Source organism: Microtus oregoni, unplaced genomic scaffold, assembly GCF_018167655.1.
Source record: "Microtus oregoni isolate MIOR12 unplaced genomic scaffold, Mior012 000008F_ref0000371, whole genome shotgun sequence".
NCBI lineage: Eukaryota > Metazoa > Chordata > Mammalia > Rodentia > Cricetidae > Microtus > Microtus oregoni.
The window spans coordinates 34089350-34103589 of record NW_024543067.1 but is presented as its reverse complement, the minus strand read 5'-3'; positions in this window follow the sequence as shown (position 1 = coordinate 34103589).

Genomic DNA, 14240 nt, shown 5'->3' with positions numbered 1-14240 from the left:
TACCTTAAAGCTGAATAGCTCCTTAGGAGTTCTGAATATTAGTGACTCCAGTGAGTTCAATGGTTTCCCTGAGGAACTAGAGAGATGGTTATGGCGGAAAAAGTTTATTGCTTTTTCAGAGAACCCAAGTTGCCAGGACCCAACAGCCTATAGCTCCAGCTCCTGGTAGATGCGACACTTCTGCCTTTTGCAGGGACCTGCACTCACGTGTACACACATGCAAACACACACGCACACACACATACATGTACACATGCATGTGCACACACACAATAAAAAATAAACATCAAAACAAGTTTCTTTGGTTATTGGATGGAAAATTATATTCATAAATACTTATGTGGAATTTTCTAATAATACAATCACCATTTCATTTCATGTGTGACTCAGCAAGTTCTTTGTATCCAGAAAGGTTAAGGAACATTCTGTCTTCATGCTTACTCATCCCTTGAAGCTTCACAATTAATTATTGCCTCTTATATTTCCACCTAAGTGGATATTTCTTGATTTCAAAACTCTTGAAAATGAAAGCCATTTATTTTACTTCTTACTAAGACTATGGCATCTCTAAGAGGAACAAGATGGCATCATGTCTATATCGCCCAAGCCTGATGTTTCACAGGTAATCAGAGAAGTTTATGAATGAAGGGATGTCAGAAGAGTGATTGTCATACCTACCATTATTTTGATAATTTGTCAAATAATTTAAATATGCCTGCTTCACCAGAGACACCTTCTGTACCATCTACCATGCTGACTTCTCAGTTTGTAAAACTTAAAAAAATGAGTTTCTAGTTTACATGAGGCTTTTTAATATACTAAATCATTAAATTTTGGGATTAATACCACATAGAAACTTATTAGTTCTTAACATACATCTAAACTCTACAAATCTCCCATTATGCTTTGACAAACTCACCTGCCATGGATTTTCATTACCATAATAGAAGTGACCACAGTCATTTAATCTCTCATTTCCGGTGTTTAGAAGAAAGAGTCTTCGGTGTATTCAGCACAATTACACAGCTGTTTCTTTATCGCTGTGCACTGAAATGCTCTGGATATGCAAATGTGTGAATGGAAGAGCCACATAGAGGGCAATCGTGATCATTCCTGAGTGCCGCAGGACAAACACTTGGGAGACACAGCCTCTGACAAAGATGACCTTCTGACACAGCAGCTGAAAGGCTGGCCTGTGTTTTACTTGATCTGGATCACTTCCACTATCTCATCTGTGCATCTGAAAATATTCATAATGGAAAATAGTTTGCCTGTCATTCTGATATCATGTCATGTTTGTTGAGAGATCAGTATAATCTTTTTTTTTTTTTTACAGCACCTGAGAAAGTTCTGAGCACTTCTGGGGTTCATCTTCAGTGTACTTGATGAGCTGTGTGGAAATATATTCCATAACACAGTTTAAGTAACACTTTTCTGAGGACCAATGCTAAATTTTGAAATTACTCATTTCACAGAGAATATTTGTAGCATTGAACTTATTTTAGTAGAGATTCTTTAACAATTATGTCTGTAGGTTAACAAGAATAGAAAAAGCTGTCTTAATTTTTTTCTTTTTACAATGGGAGGGAGCTACTTTAAGTATCTAACATTAACATCCTTTGAGTGCCAACAGTATCCTAGAGTCACAGAGACTTATTCTTGTTCTTAGCTGATGCATTGCCTTGGTCAACAATGGAAAGATTAACCATGTGACACTACTATGACCCAAATTATATGACAGGTCACAGACTGCAATAAGTCTACTTATACTCGGAAAAAAAGGCAAAATGGCTTTCAGCAAAGTACATCTCTGTGCATGAAATGAAGTGGTTTTCAAAGAGAATTCTAGATTATTACCTTCCATTTCAAATGAAGTAAAAAAGAGTTTTGTAAACAGCAGGTTTAAGACAATGTGTCTTTTTTGACCACGAATTCAATTTTTGTTTGACTTTAGAACAAGAACAAATATGGCTGCCATTATTATAAATAGGGTTTGCAATGTATTTCCCTATAAAATATTTTATGGAATGTCCCATCTCTTTGTCAAGAGTGTGATTACTGAGGTTGAAGAATTATTTGTTGCTACTCTCCAGGCATTATGTCAGAGCTAAACATCAGTCTAGATTTTGAGTCTAAACCTTGTATTCTTTTAATAAATTGAAGGTGACAACAAAAATAATAATTTTCTTTTTGATTTTGTATAAGAAATGAACTGAAATGTTTGGAAGAACTGAGAAAAAAGCATAAAATTAAATGACAATGAATCTAAGAGCCTTGAAATTTACTAAGGCAGAAGGAATAAGTCATCCTATTAAAATCCATGACAGTAGGAAATATGAATTCAACAAACTTTTGTCAAGTCTGTCCTCTATACATTCAGAAGAAGATATTGCTTAGCTAACATTTCTCAGAGAAGATGTCAGATAAGCTGTACAATATTTAGTAAATGCATAGACCATCAGGACGAAACGCAAATGACTGTAGAAGTCTTAGAATGTAAAAATATTTTGACACCTACTATGGAAAAATAGAAGAAATAGTAAGTGGACTAAATGCACTCTAACAAAGGCAAGGACAAAAGGGGAGAAAAGCAATGAACAAAAATCTTTATATATTGTTTGAATATTTTTCACATCTCTATACTAAATGCATGTAAAAATAGATGTTGAATTATAAGTCTCTGAGGCAGTTATTTCCCTTGAGTCAAAAGCAACCAGAAAAAAATAATGGCCTCTATGTTGAGAATATTGAGCTGAGGAGTCTGTCACACATACAAATAAAGCTCCATCAGCAGCCATGTGTTATTTCTGGAATTGTTCTTAGTCTTACCGTATCAAATCGAGTTAATAGTCACCTCTCTCTCAACCTCAAGCTCACTAGCTAGAATCTCTGAAAGCCTTGTCGATCTTCTTGATCTACTATCAAGCACACATGTAGCACTTCCTCTCTGAAAATGCCAGTTGGATGCTTCAATCAAATTTAGATTTAAAACCTCCTCAGCCTCTACTCTAAGTATTGCTGGGAATTTCACTGCATCCAATTATTGACCTCGTCAAGATTTTTTGTTTTTTAGAATCTCCTGGATTCTAGATACCATGTTTTCACTAAAGACATACCAACAAATAAATGAATGAATGAATAAATAAATAAATAAATAAATAAAGGTTAGAAGAAATCTTAGCTATAGATCTTCATGACAACAGCTCTGAAGCAGTTTCTTAAACATGAGACTCAGAGTACAAGGGTGGGAGAGAACACCAGAAGAAGACAAACAAGTGTGTAGAATCCTTGTTTTTCAAAGGACTTTATTCCAAACCAAAGAAGACAAACAAGTGTGTAGAATCCTTGTTTTTCAAAGGACTTTATTCCAAACAAAAGAAGACAAACAAGTGTGTAGAATCCTCGTTTTTCAAAGGACTTTATTCCAAACACGGAAAGAAAACCCAAACAGAGCATTGCTGAGAACACATAAGACCTAAATTCAACCCCCCTGCCTACCACAAAGAAGAAGACAAGGAGCAGACTGAGATATAACCCAGGAAGAGCAGACGTAGAATCAGGTAGAGAGGAGAAAGAGGAAAACAGGGAGAGTAAGGACAGAAAGGAAGAAATGAAAGGAGTAAAAAATAAAGGAGAAAAAAACTGCTAAAAGAAACGCAGATCATTATTTTAAAAGAATCTATAATTTAAATATTTAACTATTTCACATAAGTCAATAATAAAATGGCAGCCCAATTAAACGTTCCAAAATGCACAGACAAGTACCGAATATAAAATAAATGAAAGGCAGAAATTTTAGAAAAGAAAAATATTTAATAACCTACTTAGAAAGAATGTAGGAATGTGAACTTTAAAATGGTCAAAGGAGTAGGATAGAAATTTATCAACAGAAGACAGACAAAGACCATATGAAACGATTGTTTATCATTTCCAAAATGCAAGTTAACATGTAAGGGTGTCCCATTGTACACTCATAGTATGACTGTAATAGAAATGACAGACAATAAAAATGCTCATGATATGTATACTAAGGTAGATATTTTATAAATATTATAGATTGATCCTTCATGTTCTTGGAGAAAAAAAAATGTTCAAAATCAAGCCTCTTCTAGAATCTGTGTCTGGTAAGGGTTATCTCATATGTAGGTAGCGACTTTATACTCAAGTCTCAAGAAGTGTTAAAGGCAAAAAAAGACTTCTAACCTTCATTATGGTGCTACTCATCTCTTTCCTGGAGATGTGCCCTGATGTCTTCATAAGTTCCCAAAGATACCACTTCCTTCCACCATTACACTGGTAATGAGTTTTCAGTCTGCATTATGAGAGGGAACTCAGCATTAAAACCATGCAATACATAAATATTTCTAATGCGAATACAAAAGTGATGCAGCCCCTTTGGAAGACAGGTTGACAATTCCATGAAAAGTTAGCCTGCGGCATTATCATTTGGTTTCACAATTCCATTAGAGAGCTGAAATATGCGAACAACATTTAGCATGAACTTTCTTAGTATTACTCATAATCACCAAAGGATAGGGGAAATTAATTCCTACCCACTAATAAATGAATGAACAGAATATGAAACTGTTCAGCAATTAACCTCCACCCACACTCTAATTAATGTAGCTCTAATTAAACTCAGTGGTCTACATACAAAATGCAGAGGTGAAGGTAGGCAGGGCCTTGTTGAGAATAGTTTTGGTGGGAGAAGGAGGGAGATAAAAGAGGAGAAATGAGGGGTGAAAATGACCATAATCCAGTGTGCAAACATCTGAAAGTGTTAAACAATAGAAAATAAAGAACGTCACTTAAAGAGAAATCAAGGGCTAATAATGGATAAACCTCAAAACTATGCTACATGTATAATAGAAAGCCATATACTCTATGGTTCTACAAATGACAGATTATTCAAAGCTAAATTCAGGAAGACGGATGGAAGAAGCCTGAATGCCAGGTTTAGACTGTTAGGGATCCGAGGAACATCCACAACGCTTTTGTGCCAATGAAGATGTTCTCACAGCAAGCGGCGATGTGACAATGGTAATAGAATTCTTTGAACATATGAACATACATTCAGAGGAGATATGTTGCAGCGCTTAAATCATTTCTCTGTTTAAAAGGACTGAGCTCTTTCTAATTAAGGCATATGCAGCACAGTGGGATCAAAGAGAAGACATTACTCTCAGCAGAAATATAAAACTCTGATATTTCAATACAGCAAAGTCTGCCTGAGTTGGTGTGAATTGGTGTATTAAATGTATAACATATGAAATAACAGCCAGTGTTTACTGACTATTCACCGTATGCCAGCTTAAGATTTTTTTTTTAATTACAACACTATTTGGTCAATGGCATATTTCTAGCTAGCTCTTCTTATATCTTAAATTAACCCATTTCTATCAGTCTGTGTATTGCCACAAGACTGTGGCTTGCCAGTAAGGTTCTGGCAACTTAAGATTTTTTTTTTTTAAATCAATACATAGTTCTCATGACAAACCCTTTGAGCTGTGCAATACTTTCCTCCTACTATTTTTGATAAGAAACTAAAGCACACAGGCTAAATCATCTTACTCAATGTTGTTCTGAGCGTAACTGCATAGGTAGGATTAGACTATGGAAGACAGACTAGAATTAGTATTAACGGCCACCTTTAGAAGATGCAGGACACACTGCTCACATCAAAATGCTGATCTGGGGACCAGTGAGAAGGCTCAGTGGCTAAAAGCAGTTGCTATGCTTGCAGAGGATTGAGTTTGGGTCTCACTACCCGCATGAAGCTGCTCACAACCAACTGTAATGCCAGTGGCAGGCGATCTGACCTCTTCAGGAACCCATACACATACACTCTCTCCATGTGCTGTGTCCATGTGGAAGACATAGACATATGAATCAAATCCAATCATAGTTTATTAATAAGCATTGGCTCACGGATTTATTAACTCTTTTAGAATAGACTTTGTGTGAGTATGAGTCATTTCTTAGTCCTTTTTTTGCTTTTTGTTTTGTTTTTGTCTTTGTTTTTTGAGACAGGTTGTCTCTGTGTAACATCCTGGCTGATGAGTGATTTCTCAAACGTATGTGAGTGTATTACACATGTAAGTGGTGCTGCCTGAGGCTTCCCTGGAATTGGAGTTACAGAAGGTTGAGCTACCGTGTGGATGGATGCAAGGAACTGTATCCAGTCCTTTGCTTGAGAAACAAATGCTTAATTGCAGAACCGTCTTTCCAGGACAGTCCCCTAAATTCTGGAGTTTTTGTTTGCTTGTTGTTGTTGTTTTGGGGTGGAGAGGGGTCAAGGGTGAGAGGATGGACCTGGGATGGAAAGCAAGTGTGATTGGAGTCCATTGTACAAAATTCCCAAATAATTAATAAAAATATGTTGTGGGGAAATGTCTATGTAATGCCTTGTTTAGCTCCTGCCAGAAGAATCTGAACAATCCCTGTAAAAAGATATTGTACCCACCTCTCTTGCATACATTTGAGAAAGCTCAGCGTTGGACCGGGCATATCCTACACTCCAATGGCACTCAGTGTTTTGTAATTCCTGCATTGAGATCCTTGCCTCCTAGCTATAGAGGTTACTCAGCGACAATAGCCCTTTCTCAGGACAAGTTGTGGAGAAACAGGATGTGAGATGAGAATTTGACAATGAGTGTTCGAATGAGTCTATAATGGAAGGAAACTATCTAGGAAAGGAAGAGATACAACCAAAACAATATTCTAATCAAGTATATTCTTGGCCCTGTACACAGGAGTCTGTGTGGTGCCCAGAGGCAGCAACCGGAAGCATCACAGGGTCATGGGCTGAGATAGTGGAAGACTGCTGAGTAGCATTGGAGGTTGAGACGCCAACCAAACACCCCGGAGCAGCTCTGGGACAGGAGCAGCTAACTGAGCACAGCAGCAGTTTGTTCTGATCTGGAACAGAAGGTCAGAAAGCATTTCCGAGGATTTCCCACGTGGTGCCCAGAAAAGGTCATGAGGCACGTGAATTGGTGACAAGAACGCAGAGCAGAGCCTTGCGAAACTGGAGTCTGCTCCTGAGGCTCTAGTAGCTACTACCCCACAGCGGTGAGACCGGAGCCACTAACATTCCTCAGTCCTGTTTCTGTTTGTTTGTAATTTTGTGATTTGGGAGACAAAATCCCGAATCAACAGCTTGCGTGGAATTCACTCCATATTGCCAGCTGAACCTGAACTCATGATTCTCCTGCCTCTGCCCACAAGGTGCTGGGATAACAGGCCTGTACAGCCATGCCTGCTCAGTCTATTTCTTTATGTTTAAGGCTGGCATAATAACGCAAGCTTTATGGGGGCATAATAGAGATCCAGAAAAATGACACATGAGTTAAATATATCTCTGTGTTTATTATAGAGTGCTCAATGTTCCACAGTCATTGCAACAGTAAGTACACACCCAGCTGAAAGAAACATGCAATTCTGCCAGTTTCCATCCAAGGAGAAGCAAAAGAGCTTGGGCTACTTATTAAGCCCACAACCAATTTCAAAACCCACAATTTCTGCTTTTATTTTCAACCTCTATAATACAATATCTTTATGTTTTTTCACAATAATTTCAATTCACACAAGAGGAACATGAATGTTGCCTGAAAAAAACACCTTTTTTCAGTGAGGGTATCTTCACTGGAGGGACAGCTTTGTCTTGGCATGGCTTCTTTGGTTCTCTCTGTATCTGTTCTCATTCAGGACTATCATACATCCATCCACATCTGATTTTTCCTTTGTAGCCACAAACACCAAAGCTTCACTCTGAATCCACACCCTGTTATAATGGTTTCAAATTCATTCCTGGTCATACGGCCATCCTTACTAAAGACATTTTAAAATAATATGGTATTTTTTTTCCAGGAAAATAAAAGGCTACCTGAACAAGTGGCATTGGTGTCTCTGGAGTAGAGTTCCACCAACAATAGTAGGAATGAAAAGACTGGAACCCACCACTGAACAGGGTGGAAAAGGGGACAAGGAAACTTCAGGACAGAGCTTTACAGTCATGAATCTAGAAGTTTCGACCCCAGTAGGGAAACAGTTACACAGTAATGTGGCACCACAAAAATTCCATCTCTAAAACTATTGCCTGCATTTGACAGTGAGGGAATGCCTGTTCAGATTTGCTTGCTCTCAGGCAGCAGGGTGTCTTCCTCTTCCCATCTCCAGATCCCATCTCCAGATGTGATCTTCCAGATCCCATCTCCATCTCCTCTCTGCTGTGTAGAGGTCAAGAAAGGGCTCTTCACCAGGATTCCTTTAGGAAAGACAGTAGTGGCTCCCATTTGTGGTAGTTTGAATGAAAAATGCATTCCATAGCCTTGTGTCTTTGAAGACTTGGTTCCTAATTGATGACACTATCTGGAGAGATCATCTTTAGGGAGGGAATCTTTAGGTGGTGGTACCTTGCATAAGGAAGCATATCACTGAGGGATGGGCTCTGAAAATTTATAGTCTCACCCCACTCGTTGTTTCCTTTGTGGAACTGAGATATGAGATCTCAGCCTCCAGGTCCTCCTATTTGCCGCCACATCTCTGCTATCATTGTGAGCTACCCTACTAGAACATTAGGCTGAAATAAACTTTTACTTTTAATAATTTCTTTTAGTGATAATATTTTATCAGACCAAGCAAAAGTAAGTAATACACTATTCAGGCAAATGTTCAATGAATATTCATTCACTAAGTGATTAGTATGGGTACTAAGGCAAATATGGGTATATAATAAAAAATACCAAATTGAGGTGCTTAGATTTAACCCCAAAGCTGTAGCTTCTACCTCACCCCTATAATATTGCTGTTTTATAGAGGAACTTGATACTAAAATTTCCAATATAGGTCAGCAGATGTTGAACTGTTCCAGAAAGAGATGGCAAAAAGTTTTTCAGCTCCTCTACAATCAAGCCTTAATGTTAACCCACCATTTGGCCAAGAGAAAACTGAACTGCTCTTCTTCTACAGTGTGGACAGCAGCCACAGTGGTGCTCTTTGTACCCTAGCCCCTCTTCTGAGTCAGGGCCTCCTTTTTCTCTTCTCCGTAATAGAGAGGCTGTCTGGGTAGGGTTGGCAGGCACAGTGTTGCTATTTGTATATCTAATGGGTCCATTCCAACCGTTAGTTTTTCTAAAATGTTTGAGATCATTTGGCAATAATAACAAGATAGGATATGACAACAGAAATTCTCCAACTTAGCAAGATCCATTTTGCTAAATCATCAGCGAGTCTGAATAACTGCCTAACAGAGCAGAACAACATCTGGCAAACAAGTGGTGACACATGATCATGCTTCCAGCACCATATGGCAATGCCTTCAAAGTCACCTGCAGGTTGGGAGGAAGGATCACTTTGTAACTACCAGGAAAGTGGGAGGCAGGGTGTGCAATCAAGGAAAGCATTGAAATGGTGTGGTATGGCTACCAAAAGTGGTTATTATTAAGCATTAAGTTCGATGCTGAGATAGCAACACCTTGCTAAGAAGCCCAAGTAACAAGTTGTCCAAGGCTGCTAATTACCATAAAGTATAACAAGCCCAATGCCTGTGCATTAAACTAGGAAAGCTTGTAATTAGGCTCAGTTAGATGACTAATGGTTACTATGGTCAGACTTGATTAGGATTCTTGTTGCTTGACACAATAAACAGAAATCATGGAACCTTTGCCAAGCACGCTCTCGCATGCTGGGTGTGTATTTGTCACTTGTTTAAGATTTATCCTTTCTAGAGTATGATTTTCCTCCGCTAATGAATGTAATGCCAGGCATTTAGAAGTGCAGTGTGGCTCACGAATGCTGCTGAGGCAGAGCTTGATTCCCAGGCTGACTTCAGGGCCTCTGCCCTTGTATCCCCCACACACCGCCTTTGATTTCTCACACCCTCTTTCATATGAACATGATTTCTACCAGAGAAGCTTTAGGCATACATGGAAATATATTTCAAAATACATGCTTCTCAGTTTCCAACACGCCCTACCCTACCTCCCACCCATCATCTCCCCAACCCACCTACCATCCAGCCACCCACCACCCATTAACCACCGCCACCCACCCATACCTCGCCCCCACTCATGGAATGATGCTCTTGTTTGTATTTCTCTATGCTGTGCAAAGTTGGTCTTGCTTGCTCTTCACTTCAAGTCTGTATTAGAAAGGACAAAGCAAGGGCCCTGAGCACACGCAGTGACAGTGCCACACCAAACTGTGGAAATGAATCCAGGACTCCAATTGCTGAGTGCGTCTTCTTTTCTATACCTTTCCTGTCTCTCTAGTGAAAGAGGCAAGAAAGCTGACCCCCAAGGCAGGTCTGCAGACTTCCTTCATTGAGTTCCTCACACAGAGTGTCTGCCACAGCCAGAGTTGGTCCTCTGCTTCTTTCTCTGCTCACCTCTGGTTCTGTGGTCCTCTCTATTCCATTTTTCCTAGAAAACTCACTGGTTGGCTGCCAACTCCAAACCCAGTTGGCCATGAATGAAGTCTCTAGCAGATTCTTCTGTAGGAAGCCCCTCCTCTCTCCTTCATAGGATATTGGGTGACAATTCTGAGTTTCTAGTCATTGTGGTTATTTGAATACTCTCTCTCTCTCTCTCTCTCTCTCTCTCTCTCTCTCTCTCTCACACACACACACACACACACACACACACACGCACACACAAGTGAGACTGAAAAGGCTCCCATGAGAGGGACTCAAATTCTTATCCCACTTGCCAGAGGGGGCAGGTGAGGACCCTTGCTGGTTAGATTCTGTAAACTGAACTCCTTCTCCAGAATATAACAAGTGTGATAAAAATCCTATGTGTTTCTTTTCCACTTGCGAGTCTCCACAGATTTCCCCAGAAACAAGGGCACTTTGAAGTCCTTCAGAGCTTTTAATTTAATCTTCCTTAATGGCATTTGCCTCTTGGTTTGGTCAGTATATTCTCAGAAGTCTGATGCCTTATGGATTTATAGTCTTAAAAATGGTTTTGCCCATTGCATAAAATCCCCTTGATTATTTATTAGGGCCGATTCATATCTAATGAATTTATATTGTTTTCTTATCCAAAGAAAATATCCTATTAAGTTCCAGCCCAAATATATTTGTTTTCTTCAAATGCCAAGTGATTTATGGCATGTACCATATATTTGGGGAAATTAAACTCTTTACAGATGAGACAGAAATATTTTTGCACAGCTTATTTCATAAAACCAGCACGTGAGAATTGCTCCAGCTGGCTTCCTCCTGCTGTGATCCATCCAGAAGCTTCAGAATGCGGTTCACAGCCAGTCTCACAGACAATGCTGACACACCACTGTCCTTGCAACATTTCACCCGGGGCTCTGTGCAATCCTTGTCTGCTTTGTCAAGTGCCTTTGGCTTACTGTCATGTAGATGGTTTGGAGAAAGGCCATCTGAAGAAAGTGCAGCCATTCAAAGCACCTGGCTACAGTTCTTCTGTACGTTTAACACTCTCTTTTACTTGCATTTCAAAGAATGTGCATTGTAAGCTGTTTATCCCAAAAGGGATGCAAAGAAAATTGACTTGGAGTACCAGCAAGCCCCATATCACACTCTAGGGAGGGCTATGGTCAGTATCTTTTGTACAAGCTAGAGCAACTCTGAACAGAAAGCAGGGGGATCATTCAGACAGCACAGCGGTCAGATAACAGATACAAGGCAAGTGTCTCCCAGCCTCCAGCCCCCAGGAACTGCACTAGGTGCTGTTACCGAGCATCCCCCCTTCACAGCCTCACAACTAAGGGGAAGCAGTATGCAGGGTGTGAGAACACATAGAATCAGAGCTATAACTGTATAAGGGCTGCTACTGGCATCTCTGAGGTGGGAAAAGCCTGTGTGAGGGCTCCAGGAGGGAGGATTTGTTCCAAAAGAAAGATAACACTGCACACCAAGAATAGCTCCTGCAAAGTCAGGAGGTGAACGAGAATGTTCCCAAATTATACAAAACAAAAAGTGGTTCTTTTTAAAAATTGGATGCAAGAAGAAACACGGGCAGAAAAAAAAAAACAGAGTAGGAGGGAATAATTCCCTTAGCGGCCCTTCTCGCTGTCTCCAATACTCTATTATAGGAAGAACACTACATGCAAAGCAAGCGAAAAAAATTTTAAATACCAGTCTCTCGTGCCAACGAAGGAAAACCGAAGTTGTCACACAGGGTTGTTTTGTTTCTTATTTGAGGGGAGAGGTGGGTGATCTTGTTTTTCTCTGGTTGCTTTGCTTTGTTTTGATACAGGATCTCATGTTACCTTAGACTGCTCTCAGAAGGTAAAATGGATTCTTCTCCTTCCACCCCCAGAGTTCTGAGATTATGGGTACTTGTACTGGTATATGCGGTGCTGGTGATCAAAACTAAGGCTTTCCATGTCCTAGGCAAGCACTCTACCAACTGACCTATACAGCCCAGCTCACAGAAGCACCATACATTCTGTAGGTTCCACAGAACCCTCAACATACATGTGCATTGTTCAGTGTTTGAATCAGGTGGAACATATGTGTCTTTTCAGACACTCTTTCTTTGTTCTAAAAACTCTCATCATCCTTTCTGCTATTTTGAAATACACAGCTGTGATGTGTGATTCTTATACTGAGGAGTAGTACCTGAGGTGCTGGCTCCTGTCTGTTCATAAGATAGCACACATTGATCATTCTAGTGCCATCAACCCCTTCCTCTACTACCCCAACCTCTGGTTACTGCCATTGCACTCTGCACGATTCCACACACTGTGGATTCCACCTAAGTGAGGTAATACATCACTTGTCTTCCTGTGTCTGGCTCATTGTACAACCGCAGAGACACTCAGATCCTTCTGTGTTAAAAGAAATCGTTTAATTTTTTTCTTGTCTCAGTGGTATTTCCAGTTGATGGAACCACAAGTTGCTTTCATTTCTTTATTATTATGAATAATAGTGTTGCATGGAACATAGGGGAGCAAATATCTCTTTCAAGTGTTGATTTGTCTTCTTTGTGTAGTATTACAGTTTTTATGTGTTGAGGAACAGCCATACTTTCCCCCTGATTATTGCATCAATGTACAGTTGTACCAACTGTCCAAAGGACCCCTTTCTTCCACATCTACCATGGCACCTCTTACACTTAGTTACTTGTTATAAAACAAACAGGTACCTAAGGAATAATAATAAAATAAGATAAAAACAAATCCACATAAACAGGACAAAACAAACAGAAGAAAAAGAGCCAAAAATAAGCATGAGTTCTGTTACTATTGTCACAGAGATGGGGTGATGTTGCTTTCTGATTTTTATTTTTAGTTCTTTGATGGCTTGTGAGGTTGAACTTTTTGTTTCATGTACCTATTTCCATTCATAAGTATTTTAAGAAGCATCTATTTAGATCACTTGTTCAGGTTTTTAAGTTAATTTTTATTTTTTTTGAGAATTTCAAGCAAGAATACTGTACTTATATCATTTTAACCCCTCCTCCTCTCTTTCAACCTCCTTCTGTTCCCCCAGCCTTTCTCAAATTCATGGTCTTTCCTTACCATTATTTTTACACACATGTATGTTTACATGCATACAACCTCCTGAGTCCATTTAGTGTTGGTCTTTAGAACTGATTATGTGACTTATGAGGGGGGCTCATCCCTGGACAGCATCTGTTCTGACTCTATCAGCACCTATTAATTGCCTGGAACTCTTTTGATCTGTGCTTAGAGCAATGTGAAATTTCCCCCATTCTTGCCGACTGATGTGGTCAGTTTTGAACTTGGATGTTGTTCCCATTGGATTTTTCAAGTTACACCTGTATTCTAGTTATCAGTCTTTTGTCGAGTGTATAAATATAAAATATGTCCCCTCCCTTTAGAGATTAACTTCTCTCTGTACTCTTGATTGGAGAAACATTTTAGCTTCAAATAATCCCATTTAAGGAATATTCAAAGAACTAAAGTTGATTATGATATTTTATGTAATAATTCCTAGAATAATGCCAGGTAAATTAAAACAGAAAAACTAAAGAAACGCTAAAAGAAAAAACACCAGCTACAGTATGTCATTGGAATTTCTTTTGGAACAGTATCAAATGAAGAATTGTGAACTGCCATGGCAGTAACCAAGAAAAGCATCACCATCATACACCTCCCACATTCCACTCCCACCTCCCATTCTCTCTCATCTCCCACTCCCACCTTCCTCCACACCTACAGCCTTACTGGGAAACTCCATGGGTCTGTGTCTGCAGTGGTCTGATTCTTCCTCGAGAATAAGGACACAGAGACTTTCCAAA